At 47.5% G+C, this 17,115-nt stretch overlaps 2 pseudogenes; one reads left to right on the top strand and one right to left on the bottom strand.

Moving 5' to 3' along the window:
• The first annotated feature begins 410 nt into the window (after positions 1-410).
• On the top strand, positions 411-1,850 carry LOC144116517 (uncharacterized; annotated as a pseudogene).
• Positions 1,851-1,871: 21 nt separating this feature from the next.
• LOC144116518 (protein phosphatase 1 regulatory subunit 12A-like) lies at positions 1,872-4,769 on the bottom strand (annotated as a pseudogene).
• Between the last annotated feature and the right edge of the window lie 12,346 nt (positions 4,770-17,115).

The raw sequence follows: 17,115 nt of genomic DNA on the forward strand, positions 1-17,115 counted from the left end.
GACCCCTGAAGTCCACCACAACTGTTTCACGTCGCCCATCAAACAGAGGAGGTGGACTCTCTGATCATGGTTTGACATGCCTCGGCATGTAAACAGGCGGTCAGGACAATTTGCACACGACTGCCTGCCCATTTCGCATTGGCACTGCCCTTCAGGGAGAGGCCCTTGAGGGAAGGCACAGGATACTGCTGTCCCTTGGTGGCGGTAACCACTGGGGAAGCATCGGCTTTGTAGATTCCGTTGTTTTTCTGGGGAAGCCCCATGCCTGGCCGGTACATGGCCATCGCTGGCTTCGACCTCGTGCCTTAACGTTTGCCATAGCCATCCCTCTCAAGGGAGCATATGCACGACTATGTTCCATCGCCTGTCGCTTGGAAGCACAGCTTCGGTCCAAGTGCGAAACATTTTGCATGTTTCGAGGTGCTCTAGAGTTTTTATCCGCAACAAAAAAGCGACTCGGATCAAAAGGAGAATGCAAAGTTCCCAAGACAAGATTTTGGGACATCGTGGGAAATTCGAAATAGGATGCTTGGATGAAGCTTGGCGACATGTCGAAGCAGGAGGCCATGGAGAAATACGTTGATGAACTGGTCAAGACTATTGAGGCTATGTCGCACCCTGACCATGTGGCCAAGTTTGTGGATCTGCTAGGTAATAATAATAATAATAATAATTGGTTTTTGGGGAAAGGAAATCGCGCAGTATCTGTCTCATATATCGTTGCACACCGGAACCGCGCCGTAAGGAAAGGAATAAAGGAAGGAGTGAAAAAAGAAAGCGAGAGGTAGGTGCCGTATTGGAGGGCTCCGGAATAATTTCGACCACCTGGGGATCTTTAACGTGCACTGACATCGCACAGCCCACGGGCGCCTTAGCGTTTTGCTTCCATAAAAACGCAGCCGCCGCGGTCGGGCTCGAACCCGGGAACTCCGGATCAGTAGCCGAGCGCCCTAACCACTGAGCCACCGCGGCGGGTGGATCTGCTAGGTCCGTTGTTTAATTCCGCACCGCCTCAGATGGCTGCCACATTGCCACAAGCCAAAGTAAGCGGCGATTTTGAGTCCCAAAACAATATAGAGACAATCGAAGTTGCCGAACAAGAACAGGCAGTGTATGCTAAAGCAGACAAAAAGCAGAATGAAGAGAAACTAGAAGGGATGGCAGCAGGAAAAGGAATGAATGGCCACAGATCGAACTTTGAGAGTGAGGAGTATGAGTTTTCGGACACCTATGATGACATGGGGGATGAGGATGAGAGTGGATCTCCCGAGCCTCGGGAGGAAGAGGCTTTGGGCATGGTGGCCAGTGCCTTGAACGAGGCCTTGCTGAGTGGCTCCGACCGCGTCCTGGTGCAGAATGGTCGGAGCCAACTCTGGGCCTTCTACCCCGATGGGCCCAACCGCCACAATGGGGAGCTGGCCTATGTGCGAGGTGGAGGGGATGCAACCCGGGCCCCACCGGGGAGCACCAGGCACCCTGACCAGGTCGGAACCCGGGGGATGAGGTCGCTTGCCACGATCTCACCGCCGAAGGGAGACAGACGGAGGAGCCGAATTGGGTCCCGCTTGACCACCACGGCCATCTGGGTGACTGCCTGGTGGTGCATTGGGAGGCATGGGTCGTGGTGGTGGTGGCAGCGGCAGGCCTCAGCTTGTCTTGGAAGTGAGTGAGCAGCTGGCAGTATCCGTGCTGCGGCTGCAGCACACCATGGATGAAGTGGTGGCATACCTCGAGGTGCTCGAGACCCTGCTACAACATGCCAAGGCCCCCAGAACCAGCGCTGATGGCTGTTTGGGGGTGTTGCGCTTCACGTGCTGATGCTCCTGCTTACCTGGCCCGTGGTTTTGCAGCTTTTCTTTTACACCTGTTTCGATTGCGGTGCGCTCGGCTGAGGTGTCTTTGACCACCATGCTGTTCTTGCCGGCCAGGCTCATGCGTGACTGATGCCCTGCGCTTGAACGACGGAGGCAGCTTTGCTTTCCTCTCCAGAATCTCCTGGATTTCGGGTCGCTCCTTCTGCATGCTGTCCTGCTTCTTGTGGCGCTCCTCAAGGAGGGAGCACCTCGGGGTCAGCCAGGTTGGAGTAGGTCTGTCCCGCGTAGCTGGACAGCGCCATGTTGGCTAAGTTGTCACAGAGAATGCGGCAGCACGCCTTCTGGCCCCAGTGGGTGGCCTCGTGCAGGGGCGTCAACCTGTCCACGTCCTGGGCGTTCAGGTCCACCCCAGCCTTGATCAGCACAATCATGACCTTGAGGTAGTACTTAGCTGCCGCCACGTTTAGCGAGGTGGCAGCAGTCTTGGGGTGCACCTTGTCTGGCACCCGGTTGTTCAGCATTTGCTTCGCATCCTACAGCACCAGCCTCTCTTCATCGTTTCGCGCTGCCTCGCAATCCACATTGAGCCGATCCACTTCGGCGTGCAGCAGGTCTTCGATCTCCTCCGACTCGTCAATGCCAATGGGGAGGTCGCCATCGTTGTTCACCCGCGATACGTCGGCCCCGTGCTCGATCAGGTACGCAGCCACACTGAAAAAGCCGCAGGAAGCCGTAGCGTGGAGCGGTTTCTAGCCCTAGTTGTCACCGAGGTTGAGGTCGCAGCCGCGCTCAACGAGGAACCCCACCATCGCGATGTGGTCGTCGATGCACGCCTGGTGCAGTGCTTTGAGGCCGTCGCCGTTCGTCGTTTTGATGTCGGCACCGGCAGCGAGCTGACGCCGCTCGACTTCGGCAGTGTCGCCCGCCGCACAGGCGGCCAGGAATACACAGCCATCGCTCAACTCGATACGAGAAGCCTGTCCTGTGGATGCTCGGCACTCTTGCAGTTCGTCTCGGAGTCCTCCCAGCGTTTTTGCTGCTCTTTTCGCTTGAAAAGCGAATTTCTGGGCAGGGCTTTTGGCTAGGTCATTTTTTCGTCAACTCCATTGTTTTATTTATTTTCTTCACGACTGAGGTGGTTATCAGCGGCAGGTTACCTCCTGCTGCATTGCGCTTTCCGATACAGACGAGGAAAAACATGCCACCCAGAAGGCCAAAAAAGTAAAGTATAAACATAAACTAGACTTACTGTTTGCTGTAAACTAATTTACTGCAGTTGATATTCCAAAATGGAGGCCGTGTTTTGAAGCACTCACACAGTTTTTTTCGCATCTTCTATCCTTCTCATTCACTTTCATTACCTTTTCTCAGAAAGATTTTGTTTTTTTATCCGGTGTGGCTGACACAGGGGTAATTACAGAAGTCTAGTTATCCACAGTAAACCAATTGAAGTAGAAAAAACAGCTTAAAAATAACCGCGATAAAGGCTCTTTGCTAAGGACCGTGGGTCACGTGTTTTCTTGCAATTAATGCAGTTTCTTCATATTAGACCCTAATAAAAGAAAAGAAGCCTACTAGATGCAGTTCTCAAAAGAAACAAAATGTACGGACGAATTTGTCCAAGCTGGATAGGCTAAGCAGTAACAAGCTGCTTAAAGCAATGCCAGAGGAAAGGAATGGCTTCTATCCGACGCCTTCTGGCAGCGAGGCTCACGGCAGCACTTCCCACATTATCCGAAGCTGGTCCTCGAACACGTAGCCGTAGTTCCTGATAGTGCGAAGATTAAACGACGGATGAACAAAAATACATCCTGGGTTACTTGATGTTGTAGGCTTTTGTACCTATTCATATTCATGGTGTGGCTTAATTTCAGCAATCTTGCCACACATTCTCGTGGGTGTACGACACCCAGCCTTATTTGGGGCTGTAATGGCCACTCAACAGCGTCGTTGTTGTCACCCTTCTGCAAGCGCATCCTCAAATGCAAGTGCACTGATTCACTGTCGTTAATGAGTTCCACTCTAGGTGACATGCAGTAGCCCCACAGGTACACCTGGTCGCTGTGGCACGCAGCCTAGCCTTGCTTCAGCGCTTTTTCTTGAGCGACTTCACTGCTTTGATATCGAAGATCGTATGCTCTCTTTATAGTTCATCGGATCAAACCAATGTCTGAATGCGGTCCAGTGTCCCGCTATTATTCAGTGTTTCAACTTTTATTTCATGAATTGATCCTGGAATTCATGAGCAATTATCAAAGCTCTGTCTTGTTGCGGTCGTCAACTCATTCTTAATTTTTTTTTCTCCCGTGGGTTTAGGCTGCTCGAAAGGTTATCATTCCGCGTTATCGTGGAGTATTTCAACTACTTGTTATCCATGTTGAGTTCGCGCACACCTGTTGTCACACATTTTTGAATTTGGCTCGTCACTTGGGTCAGATTTCCTCTGAGGGCTTCGTTAAAATTGTTTATCACGTGAGAAATTTCGTTCAATTTATTACCATGGCATCAATATCAGTGATTAATTTGCCCGACATGCGCTCTCATTTCTACCACCTGCTCCTCAATGACTCGTTGGAAAGATGTTGAAAGTGCTGCGTCTTCCTTGTTGTTGAGCTGATGGCCAGACTCGGGTGCAAGAGGCGTCGATGGTGTTGCGCAGTCCGATTTCAGGTGCTCGCCCACGTCGCTGCAAAGAACCGAGGCCGACAGTTGGGACGCCGTGCAGAGTGGTGTCGACACTCTCGCTTGAAATGCTCGGAGAGCAGAGAAGCAGCCACCACAGTCCCACAGCCGTGTTTTCCGTTCCAGCAAATAATCTCTCGACTCAGGAGATGATCTGGAGGAGTCTCTCCACTCGACGTCGTCTTCGTCGTGCCACTCGACCCCGTCGAGCGGACACACTTGCAAGCCTTCGCGGAGGCATTGCTCGTAGCAAGAGTCGCACAGCACGTGCATGCAGGACAGCAACGCGGTCCTTTCGCGCACCAGTTTGCAGGCACTGCACACTCTTTTTGTCAGAATGGTCTTCACGAAACACAGGGGTCTCCAGTCAAGGTCCGGGCTCAAGCCAACCAGCGTCTATTAGACAGCTGCAGCAGGCATTGCACTTCACGCTCGGCCACTAGGCTGTGGCACTGAGACAAATGGCGGACCGCAGCATGACCTTGTGGTAGAGCATCCACCTCGTACTCGGGAGGTGCTGGGCTCGATCCCAGGGCCGCCGGGTACTCACCGGTTTTTTAATGGGTACAAGGTTTCCCCCGGCCTGGTGCCTGGCTCTTTTACGGTGAAATGCTTGGGAAAAGTGTCCTGTACCAAACAGTTGCCTTGACAAATCCGAGACGAGTTCCGCCATCAGGCAACCATAAATACGCCTCTTGAGGTGGAAGCCCAACTTGTGTCCCTTTTTGTTAGGCTTAGCAAGGTGACTGGCGGCGTGGCGCGAGACTGTGTGACACTGCTATCAGTACCCCGTAATGCAGCCAGCCTAGGTTTACTTGCTACACCCCGAACGTGTTCCCCTATCGCGGCGGCAGCAAGCCCTTGCCGGGTTTTTCAAAAGGACGGGATGACCCCCGCCGACATTCCGGAGGATCTTCCGGAGAGCGCAGCTGCACAATCCAGCCGAATCTGACTCTAGTGGCCAGACGACTGCACGAGCTGCGACTGCCCTACACTGACATCTTCAAACTTCCTCTGCTGTGCAGAGATAGTCCTAGCAACGTTTGCGTCCTGCTCAAGCGTCTTTCCATTATTAACGAAATACCACTGGCCGTGAAGGCTGAAATGGTGGAAGACGCACCTGGAAATGTCGTCGTACGAATTAACCGCCGCTTTCTCAGTCTAGTGTACAGCGATGGCGAAGTGACTACGAGAACCAGGCTATTCCCCTCTACTGTGTGGCTCGGCACCGATGCGTGCACCGATTTCAGTTCCTGCTGCCACCGAGTTACCGACAGGACTTCGAGCTGTTGCTGCTCAGTGCTTTGACATCCACAGAATATGTGACATGCCTGCCTTTGCGGCCCTTCAAAATGAGCAAGGAAGGCACTTCTGCCATACTCTCAGCCATCTGCCGCCGTCTGCTCTCTACATTAGGCGAGCTCTCTCTCGAGTGCCTTGAACTTTTCAGGAATGCCTCAGCGCCAGTGAATTCCTGGACAGACGACCGCGCCATCACCAGCAGCCTCAAGACATTGAAGATAACTGATGTCTCCTTCCTCGAACTCGAGACAAGCTGCGGCAAGCATATAGACTTCGTCGGAAGAACTCTCTGCGCCCTGACCAGCAGTTCCAGCATCTACAGTCTCTTTGTTGACGCCTCTTTTGCTGCACAGGAGTATGGTGCAAGCTTCAAGCCCATGCTCGTCAACCCTTCTGGCCCAGCCAAGCTCAGTGTTTTGGCCCACAACCGTGTGTACGAATACAAAGCAAATTTTGTCTTCGAGACTCTCGTTACAGCCACCACTGTGAAGAAAATGTGCGTGGGAAAATTCGCTTTGAGGCCCAACGGTATCACGTCACTCTCAAAGATCCTCGTGAGCAGCGCCACTATTGAGGACATCAGCTGTGCCTTGTGCCATTGGCATTTGAGAATACAAGGCGATGATGAGCACCTCGTCAAAGGCCTCTCGAAGACGACATCTCTGCGTTGCCTGGCTATTCAGTACCGGTTCCTCCCCTGCGGGATCCATGCCGTCCTGGCGGCAGTTCGTGACAGCGATTCTGTCTCCGAGTTACACCTTCAGAAGCTCGATTTCCGGGAGCTGCAGACCTTCTATAACGCGCTAGTGGCTGCGAGCACTGGACCGAAGGTGACAGTTGGTTGCTGGATAGCCTGTGATCATCACATGACTGCTCTGGCGATTCGCACATGGAGTGAGCTGCGGACCGGCGGTCAGGAGCTGTTCTTCGGCAGTGGGCTTAGGCGGCACCATCACCAGCCGTCCGTTGTAGACTTCTGCAGAGCTCTTGACGAGCGCGGCAGAGACAACCTTACCTAGCTAGAGGTCTGGAATGAATGGGACCGCGTCGAACTGCGGGAGGCAGAGGCCTTGGCCGCCTGCTTATCCATGGCGCAGGGCATATGCAAACTTACCTGGAGGTTCCCGGCGTCTCCCTCAGCTGGTCAAGTAATCATCGGCGGCCTCATACACTGCTCAAGCATTTAGGTGCTCACAATAAGGGGTATGTTTACGCTAACATGTATACGTATCAGTTCATCGCAATCATGCATTGAAGAAAGCCTGTGAAAACGCAGAGCACTGGTTTAGCGTGCGTCCACTATTAATGCCTTTTCTCAACCGCTCGGCATCTGTCCTTGCGAGTCGCCTGATATCCGTACACCGGGATCTCTACGCTTCCTCCCTATGAGCCTTTGCCCTTTGAGTTCTCCGTAACTATAAGGTCATTTACACGCACCGTGGATTACCTTTCCTTAAAATTTCTGCTCAAAATTTCATAAAATGCCGACCTGTCGCATTTTTCTCGGCCCATTAATGTCGCTTTCAGTTTTCAGTGCAATTGTACAATTGCGGACACAACTGAATTGTACCAACATTAGGACGCCTGCTTAATGCTTACTCCCGGATAAGTTGCACCCGCTTCCCTCAATGGTATGAGGAGTGGTCAGCACCAGTTGGTTCGCAGGATGCTTACGCAACTGATGATGCCGGGCATTGGGATAGGGAAAATGTTTTTGTGGGAGGGCCACAATATGTGCCTTTTGGCGTGTGAAATGTGCGGCAATGGACTTGGATCTTGTCCAGTAACGTTTTGCCGAGCACGTCCCTATTGCTCTACTGTTCAGGTAGAGTTTGCAAAGCCATTGTTTGACAGTATTTGAGGAAAACAGTTTCTCCTCTTCTTCTTTGCATATATCTGTCCGTTTTTTTTCATGGATAGAATAAGAGAAGTCGCGAAAAAAATGCAGTTTTTAAGCTTGATTCGAAGGTAGACCTCTCTAGGGAGCGCGATTCCTAAAGACTGCTAGGCTGACGACTCTAATCAGTGTTGTCTTACCGGGAATGCTTCTAAGTTGTATTTCAGTTTACCTAACGGTTAGTGATTCAGCAGACCTTCTACTGATTTTTTGTAGGTGTGCAAACGACTACAGATGTCTACCTGTCATATCTGACGGAGTGAAAGTTATGAGCACACGGGTCACATGGGAACATCTACGAATGCTAGCTAAACGAGGAAGTTGATCACTTTACTTTCCTTCAATCATTTTCATAAATATTTCGAGCAGATGTACACCTGAATACGATAACCTAAAGGGTCTATTCAATACTTGCCCAACAATAAAAAAACTCTTTGATAGATTACAGCAAAAAGCTACATGAACACATCTGGTTTTCTCTGGGATTTTGGTATTGAAAAAGCTTGGGACACGACTTTGCTTTGGCACCGCGAGAGATCTGTGGATTTTCAGAACAGGCGAATATACTACACATTTTACGCAGCTACTTCTCCGACCGGATTTTGAGAGTCGGGTTGGGAAACGCGCTGCCAAGATTGTTAATCGGGTAGCGCGACCATGCTTTTGGCTAAAGCGTTTTTGTTTCCAACAGATTTGTAAGAAAAGCTCGTTTAACGGATTTTTGTGTCTTTGTGAAGCAAGAGTTGTTGATATTTATACAACCGGGAATTAAAGCTTTTTGCCGACTATTTAGGGCGCCCGGAAAACCGGCTTTATCATTTTATTGAGATGCTCTATAACGTTTGATGTCTGTTTTGAAGCGATCCTACAAGATGCTAAAGTAAGAGGCAGCGAGAGGACTGTTAGAGATTAAAGCCCAAGCCTGTGTTATGAAGATCGTACTTAGCTAAACATTTCATTACTTTCTGAAAGCCTAGAGAATGAGGTTCGGCAAGGATTCCTCAAAGCCTCTCGATGGCGAAGGGCAAGGAAGGATGATTGGGGGCAGAGAGGCAATTGGAAGACTTGGCGCCAGAGAGGGGCGCACCCCCGAACGACGACGGCGCTCTCTGTCTGCTTAAAGCTTATGTTTATATCTATCGCTCTTCCTCAGAGCACCAATGGCATCAGCTGACCGAATCGGGTGGAAAGCAGCAATGGCAGTGTTAGGAAAACACTCTGCGGGGGCAAATCTAACTCCAAGTCAATAATTATGTTGACCTCTGCATCGGTCGAACGAGCGTGCGAAGCAGCATGACCCCTGGATGGCGCGAGCCCATCGCCATCAACAGTCGGTTCCTCGACAGATTTAGACATACGCGCTGTGCTGGCCACCCGCCCAGCAAAATCGCCACTCCGATCTACCATCTCTCGCACAGGACAGGAGCCCGGACCCCCTCCCCAAGTTGGGGCTCTTTTCAGACATCTTCAGTTCCAAGCACGTGGTGTCTTTTTTAAGGCAACCCGTACTTGTTGAGGCGGCATTGTTACCATCAACCTCCACCCAAGGGCTATCCGGAATTCTATGAAAGGAATCATCCGAAGAAGAAAGAGTGGTCTGGCAAATGCTTACTGAATGTACAGACATACTAGTCATATCCATAATAGACAGACCGAGTGACGGGGAAGACGATGGCCCCAGGCCCCCCGGTGTCTGCGACAAAAAAATGGTTTGGAAACAGACATCTGCGCTTTACAGAAAGCACCCCGGACAGAAGTGCGGGAAGGGTAAGTGCGTTGCCTTGGCTACCCGGTGGCGTACCGCGGAATGCCATATGGGTAACATGCCTAACCACCGGTGCCGTGGCATGAGAAGGTTCATGGGCGATATATGAAGTTGAAATGGCATCATCAAGAATGGAGTCACATTAATTGTTCTCCACACGCCTACGTTGGGGCGATGAATTTTCGCCAAGAAACAACTTTGAACAGTGGGCTGAATGGATATGGCGACTGCTTTGCAGTATGTGTTATTGTCCACTGAAGGGCTACAGCAGATGGGGCCGGACCAAGTATGCCAACCTACTGAGATGTTTGCCCGCAATTGAAGGAAAATAAAGACGCCTCGGCGTAGGCAGTAGTAGCCTCTGCTGGAGATTCGCAGGAGACCGCAGACGTGTCTGTTTCCGTGCCCGATAAAACCTGCGTACCCATACCAACAAGGCATTGAGCGGTCTCAGAGATCACACGGGGCGCCTCGTGGCCAGCCCTGCCGAAAATGTCCATACAACGGAGAAAACGGATCCATACGTACGGAATTATGCAACTACGGACTCCACAATGTACGGATATCCGCATTCATCCGTACTTGACGGATTCTTATGGACATCGGCCTGTTATGGACTCCGTACAGTTGAACTGAACGGACTCCACAGCAGTCCGTAAGCGGTGGACTCCACATATTTGTGCGGACTCCGCACTACCATGTGGAGGGCGATTCAGCCCGGATTACAATTGCACACTGTGGGAATGAACAGCATGCATGCAGCTTTTAGCAATATGAAGCAGCTATACAGTTCTATATTCGTGTTGATTATTGTTTGCAGAAGTAAAAATTCACAGTGAGCCTGAACTATGTACAGTATATAGACAAAATTTTGTGGGATGCAGATTCGAAAAAAAAATTATTTCTGCATTGCCTCAATATGCAGTCAGCTGGTATTTTTGCAAATGGAGCACGCATGTGCCCTCATGAGCCAATGATTTTGATTGCCTTGCTTCGCCTAAAGAAATATTTTTCTGCAAACCCACATCATGCAAACTTTTCTCCATATATGACTCTACATGTATGTGTTGACATGCATGAGCAGCACTCACTACCAGTGTAAGTACTGCTAAAATGAACGGCTAAGCAAAGTACTTTAAATATCTTTAATTTATATATGTAGCCGCTCAATTTTTCAGCACTTTCAGCATGTCGCCAAGGAATCTATTGATGCTGCGCAAGCGCTCCTCCCTCATTTTGCTGCTGGGATGCTTTTCCATGTGCGTCTCGTAGGCCGCTGAAAACAGTAAAAATAACTGAGTACACAAAGTTTTGAAAATTGATGCAATCTATGCGCTTTTTATGGTACAGAAAGATGAAAAAAAATGGACCCTTATAATTACTTTCTACTATATTGATTCAGAAATAACATGCTACAAACTGTTTCTTGCACCATATGGTTTGAAAGGGTTACAAGTGTCGTCACCATAGCAGAGAAAGTTATTTCTCTATGGTTAGTTACAGGTTTGTACCTACAATTATAGAATCGTCAAATAAACTTCGTATTATATGCAACTCCAAGGACCAAGTGTTAATGCAATATAGTCTCCAAATATGTGAATGAGAAAAGAGTAACATGCAGAGAAATACTTTATAATGAATAACCTTACTTCGGAGAGCTTTGAGTTTTTCGGGCGTAAGAGCCCGCCTCTCTGGTAGCTCAGGAACTCCCTCTTTGTGCAGGAAACGGTGGTAGGGCCTACCGGTGCTGCTCGTATTGTAGAGCTCTTTCATATCCCATAGAGGCTTTGCCATCTCCCGCACAAAGAGACAGTCCTTGGGCTGTGTCTGCAGGTAAGCCCACTTCCCTCTAGGGAGGGTCACCCCACTGGCCAAGTGCACCTAAAAAAATTTTGAAGGTACGTCAGACACACTAAGAAAAAGTGCATCAAGTAAAATATTGGTTACTGATAATCAACAAAAACAGTTTTAAGCTTCATACAGTGCTAATGGTAACCATATTGCATGCACCAGCTGGGCTACGTTAAGGAATAAGAGGAAGTTATGAATGGTAGACCACAACAGTTCCGAAGCCTGAGGAAATGCAGGCCATCAGTGCAGCCCTAAGAATTTTCATTTTTTAATCTTGTTTACAGTTCCTCATCAGAACAGGTACAAAAAGTGCCTGTCACTATGACTGCTTTCGAGCTTCTTTTACGGGTGATACGCTCATAAAAGTTCTATACAAGCACATCTCTCTTGTGAGCCATCTCCAGTTAACCCCACTGAAACGAAATCAAGCGAAATATTTCTAATTCCCTGTTAGCTAGCCATAGAAGACAATGCAACAATGTTCTTGCCACAAACAACCATTTTTCAGGCTTGTTTTCACTTCAACAAAATTTTCGTTCAGTGGAGCTGGGCTTGAAAATTCATTTTATGATAACATAGGCATAATTAACGCTAACTGTAGTAACTTTTCTTACATCCACACCACTAACAACAACATATAAAATTAATGGGTGACGATTATCAGACCTGAATGTTCTTTTCAAGCTCTTCCTGACTGTCAGGCTTTGTTAATTCACCTGATGGCCTGAACATTATTCCATTCATTAAAGCTGCGAGTAAAAATGAAAATCTCCATTCTGCACCTCCTCGTTTTCTCTACCGCTATTCTGTGTGTCGCCTCCTCTTGGGGCCCTTTGCTGCTCCGGGCGATTGCCGATGAAGTGGGCACATAAATCTGCGCCTGCAAAAATAAAATTGTCATTTCAGTTCCCAATTATTGCGCACAGGTATTAATCAAGAACTCTGCAAGTAAAGTGCACTATTATCATTTATTTAAATTTTAATTAAAGTTGGTCACAGTGTTAGGTTATTTGCTATGCAAGCAAGTTATATGACAGCAACTTTGCAATAAGCAGGCATGAGGGTTTCATATTGAGAAAAGAATGATAAGGTAGTAGTCTAATACCGCTGCCACACTAACAAATTTCACTTCAGTATATTTTCGTTAAAGATCCCAAATGGGGTGTTACATAAAGGGTGGGATAATGGTGCACCAGTGACAGCAGTCAAAAACAATGATGGGCAAGTTAAGGCAGCGATATGATAGGGAAGGCCGTCTACAGTCAGTTGCTACTCGACAAAATAATTAGTTGATAAAGACGTTGGCACCGGCACAAAAGTGCAGAACTTGAAGAGGGTGATCGATGCGATGGGATCTGCGTGGTGGTGGTGCACAGATGTAGGGTTCTTGTCTTTAATGTCACTAAATTATTGTCATTCATTCTCTTTTGGTCCTACACGGTAAAAATAATGCCATTTGCAAATTATGGTAATAACGATTGCTGAAAAAAAAGTCTTATAAAAGACATCAGCGCCCATAAAATGTGCTTGAAATTGTTGCGTACTGTTTCAAAAGCTGTTAAGAACATTTCTGGGCAATATTAAGGCTTCAAATATTATTTCTGGCAATTCTGCAGCACATACGTTTAGCCATCAAAATCCAAGCGAAGGACAGAGTCAACCACAAATCTGAAAAATGTAAACAAACAAAATGGCTGGCATGACCCAGTGGAGCGCAGATTGTTGAAGTAACTTCCAAAAAAGTGAAGTGCTCAGTTAGAGCTTTAAGTACTTCCCAGCCAAACGAACATTGAATGCCAGCCAACAATCTACAAAAATGTCCCCATACAGAATTCGAGCATTGCTATTAGAATAACTTTTGAATTATTAGTAATAACCACCGCTGTAACAAATGTATTTTTGAGGAGATGCCAGCTATCCATCTCATCATTCTGTGTGAAGTAATTAAAAGGGTATATGTGCATCTTCTCAGGAAAACTAGTTAATAAGATAGATTACTCTATTCAAGCCCGTGACCAGCCAAAACTGAAAAAACCTTGCTTGACTGCATATGTGGTTATTAAATACACAGCTCCTCATATGGAACCACTGGAGAAACAGAAAGGTGAAGAGCAAGACTGTCAGGAAGACAATGAGTTTCATTGTAAACCTCAAGGCAGTGCATGGATGACACGAACGATAAGGAAGACTGGAAAATTTTAATGATATTCGAGAAGTAACAGATCAACAGCAAAATCAATTATCCCACACAAGGCATTAACACACCTTGCATGCGAAGTGCAGCCCAGGAATAATAACTAATAAGAGGATTTTTCACCACTGCAGTGAAAGACAGGACATATTTGACAGGGCACAAAGAATGTCCTGTCAAATGGCAAATTAAATTTGGAAAGTGATACTCTGCATGCCATCTTGCTTTCTAAAAACGCAACAAAAATAATCAACACCAATCAAAAGAATGACGAACTAGATATTTCAGCTATCACAGAGGAGCTTTGTTCACAATGAGGGCTGAACGAAGAACGAACACATCGCTCCGCACCAACCGTGCACGCGGCAGTCTTGCAGCAGACAACGGCACTGTCGGTTCATGACATAGCTCAGGCTGCTTTAATATGGCTGTTGCTGTCAGAGGGAGGGGCTTAGAGCTGATAACTTTATTTGAAATTGCCACTTCAAATGCGCAAGTACAGCTCTGCATCTTTTTTAGGCATGCATAACAACGTTGTGGCTAGTACCTGCAATGTAAAACCACGATTTGTTGGTAGACCATGTCATGACCCCTTTAAGACATCGACTCTACCTTTTGCCCTCACTGTGATCAAGGCTGCCGCGTGGAAGGCGAAATGTAGTTGTCTTCGCTCTTTTGGTCGGCATCATTTATTTTTTTCATGCATCATCCCGACCAGATGGGTTTCCGTCAAACTCTTGACTTCAATATTCTAAAAACACTGCCAATGTATGTTTCCAGGAACTATAGTTAGGGCCACTAGTTTTATTTCGTGAAAAATAGTGATTTAAATAAGAACTTGTTTCCCAACACAATCAGGCTTACTTTAACAGCCGTATAGTTACAATGAACACTCAGTTATAATAAAACAACGAAAATATTACTCAGGGCAAATGGGCTGATCTTCCACACATCACCACTGGAAGACTTGTCATACTAACTGAACAACATTTAGTGCACCAAATACCATTAGCTCTCTTTTGGCACTACAAAGTAATAATGGTTGTTAACTGTATATATAATGTGTGCCACTCACTTGCACTGGTAGCCCCTGCTGTGCTGGGCTCGGACTGCTGGAGGCAGCAGCCTCCACTGCAGTTGGTGCAGCTGCAGCCAGCTCTGCCAGCCCTTCACCTGGCACGTCTCGTGCCCCAAGGGATTCTGAGCCTAGCTCAGGCTCCCTCGTGGCCGGTATGTCCAAGTTGCACACCTACAAGACAAATTTAAAACGCCCTTGTATATGCCAGTATTGAATCTCACTACACTTCACATACCTGTTGCTGTTCACTGCACTGGCAGGTTTTTCTTTTCTTCAGGTGTTCTTGCCTCTCCTGCACGATGAAAGCACTTGTATTCATGCCAAACAGATAGCTTAAATACCCCGTCACAAGTGAAAACCCAATAATGATGAACACAAAACCGCAAAATCTGGAGACAAAAAATGCGATTTGTGCAACATGTTAAACTGAGTGTTCACATAATGAATACTTCTCAATTTCTGCCATTACAGATGGTCTTTGTAATCTTTTTTGCACCCATAAGCAGAGACACTGTACATTCCGCTTGTGTGCAACATAAGAAACAAGCCTGTTTCTAATAAAAAAAATCGAAGGCCATGAAAATAGCATTTTTTCAAGCCAGGAAGTTTTCTGCTTATTTTTTATCCAATTTCATACTTCAATATACACTGTATCGCATACCAATGCACTCAGCAAGACTGCATAACTGGGGATTATAGCAGGGGAGGTGTGAAAAGGGGCCAGGCAAAATTGGCCCTTGAATGCATGAATGACCTGACAAGAAAAGAGAGCAGCTTAAGGTCTTCAAACCTTTTTAAAAATTAACTATTGCGATTGCGAATTTCATACATCAAAGGGCTTTATTTCTCTTTGAGCTCAGTTCGAGATTAAGCTCACATAGGAGAGAAATCTCTGTAGAGCAGAAAAATATGGCCGCTCATTGCGTTGGTAGTGTGCATGATCAGCTGCATTATACTGAATTAACTCTCAAGATGTCTGAACTCAAGTTGCTGTCCTAAATGATGCCACATTAATTCCAGATCACTTAACACTGTGCCAACATTTCTTTTCATCTGCTGTACTGTGCTTTTTTTACTTCTGTGCTTAAGTCACATGCCTATAGAAAAGAAATACCCACATCAAGACTGCATGCAGTTCCCAAATACTTTATATTAAATATTGCAAGAATTGCAGCACAGCATGGGCAATTATAATTCATTTGAGGAGCATTCACTTTATTTAGAGTAAATATAAACATGTTGAAACTGCATCTTTCCTGAATGAGAGAGTTCTCTTGCTGACACTCGTCTCCTTTAGGGTACTTGTGTGTAAACATAGCAACCCTATCTTTTTAGACAGGTGCGACGAAGAGAAAAACTTTTGTAATGTAAAGTTCGCAATCGCAACCTTATACAGAGCGACATTGTCAAATCCCTCAATGGCGAGAGGCGCCACTCGGCTCTTCAAGGTGCTGAGTGTCATGCATTTTATCGAGCAAAATCACCGTCATGCTCTTATACTCATGAATCACCATATCACACGCCTACATGAGATACCTACATCGCCAACTTAACCAAGTGTGCACCCATGCTGTTCATACTTCCAAGCTGCCTCCCCGCTAGCATGGTGCCAGCGACCTAGATGGCAGCTCTTGATTTTGCCCTAGTGACATTCATGTGCAAGCAGGCTACTCCTCTCAATGGTGAATGTACCACACTTTTCACGCCTCCCATTCTAAGCACACCTTAGCATATCTGTTTTACCAGTGGGGTGAATGACTAATTACGACACAGTGATATTTGTGAAGCTCCAATTCAACAACAAGCAGTCTTAAGGGCGACCCACATGGAGCATTTTTCTTGCAAAAAACTGGCGTCCGGCGGGGCGGCCGTTCGCCGCTGATCAGGCCGGGCTAGATATGTGCGCCCGGCAGTCAGCCGCTGGTCGGAAGCGGCCAACATGGGCTATCAGCGCGGACCAATCAGGGTGCGACCGCGTCCGACTTCTGCCCGCTTCTACAACATGGCCGCACCTGCCGAAGTGGCCTCTCACTTCACCACGAACTCGTCGTTACCGCTACACTGTGCCTCACGTTCAAGGCAAACAAGTCGCACGAAGCTTTCGCTGTTCCGAAGATGCCCGCAGCACAAAATTGTAGCGATGAAACGCGCCAGATTTTCAGAATTCTGGATTTGCAAAGCTGCTAGGCTTAGCCACTACACGTCGGTTGACGTCAGGAAGCGCAAGAGGTTCAAATAGGTTAACTATTTTGGTTCAGTAAGGGGTCACAAAGAATAATTCGTCCGCTTTGTCATCATGGAATCAATAGGTTAATTGTAAATGCACAGCTGTTCTTTTCAGCATTTCACTAAGCATATGGAATCACGCCGTTTCTAAATCCTTGCAGCAGCGGTCTGGCGGCAGCCACCCATTTTCCGCCGCTTGTGGTGCTGCACGGCGGAAGAGCGTTGGCTTTCTGCAGTGCAAGTTCGCTCCATGTGGGTCCCCCTTTAAAAATGTGCAATGAATTAGACCTCAGGCAAAGACAATGCCAG

The sequence above is a fragment of the Amblyomma americanum genome, chromosome 1 (assembly GCF_052857255.1).
Source record: "Amblyomma americanum isolate KBUSLIRL-KWMA chromosome 1, ASM5285725v1, whole genome shotgun sequence".
Classification (NCBI taxonomy): Eukaryota; Metazoa; Arthropoda; class Arachnida; order Ixodida; family Ixodidae; genus Amblyomma; species Amblyomma americanum.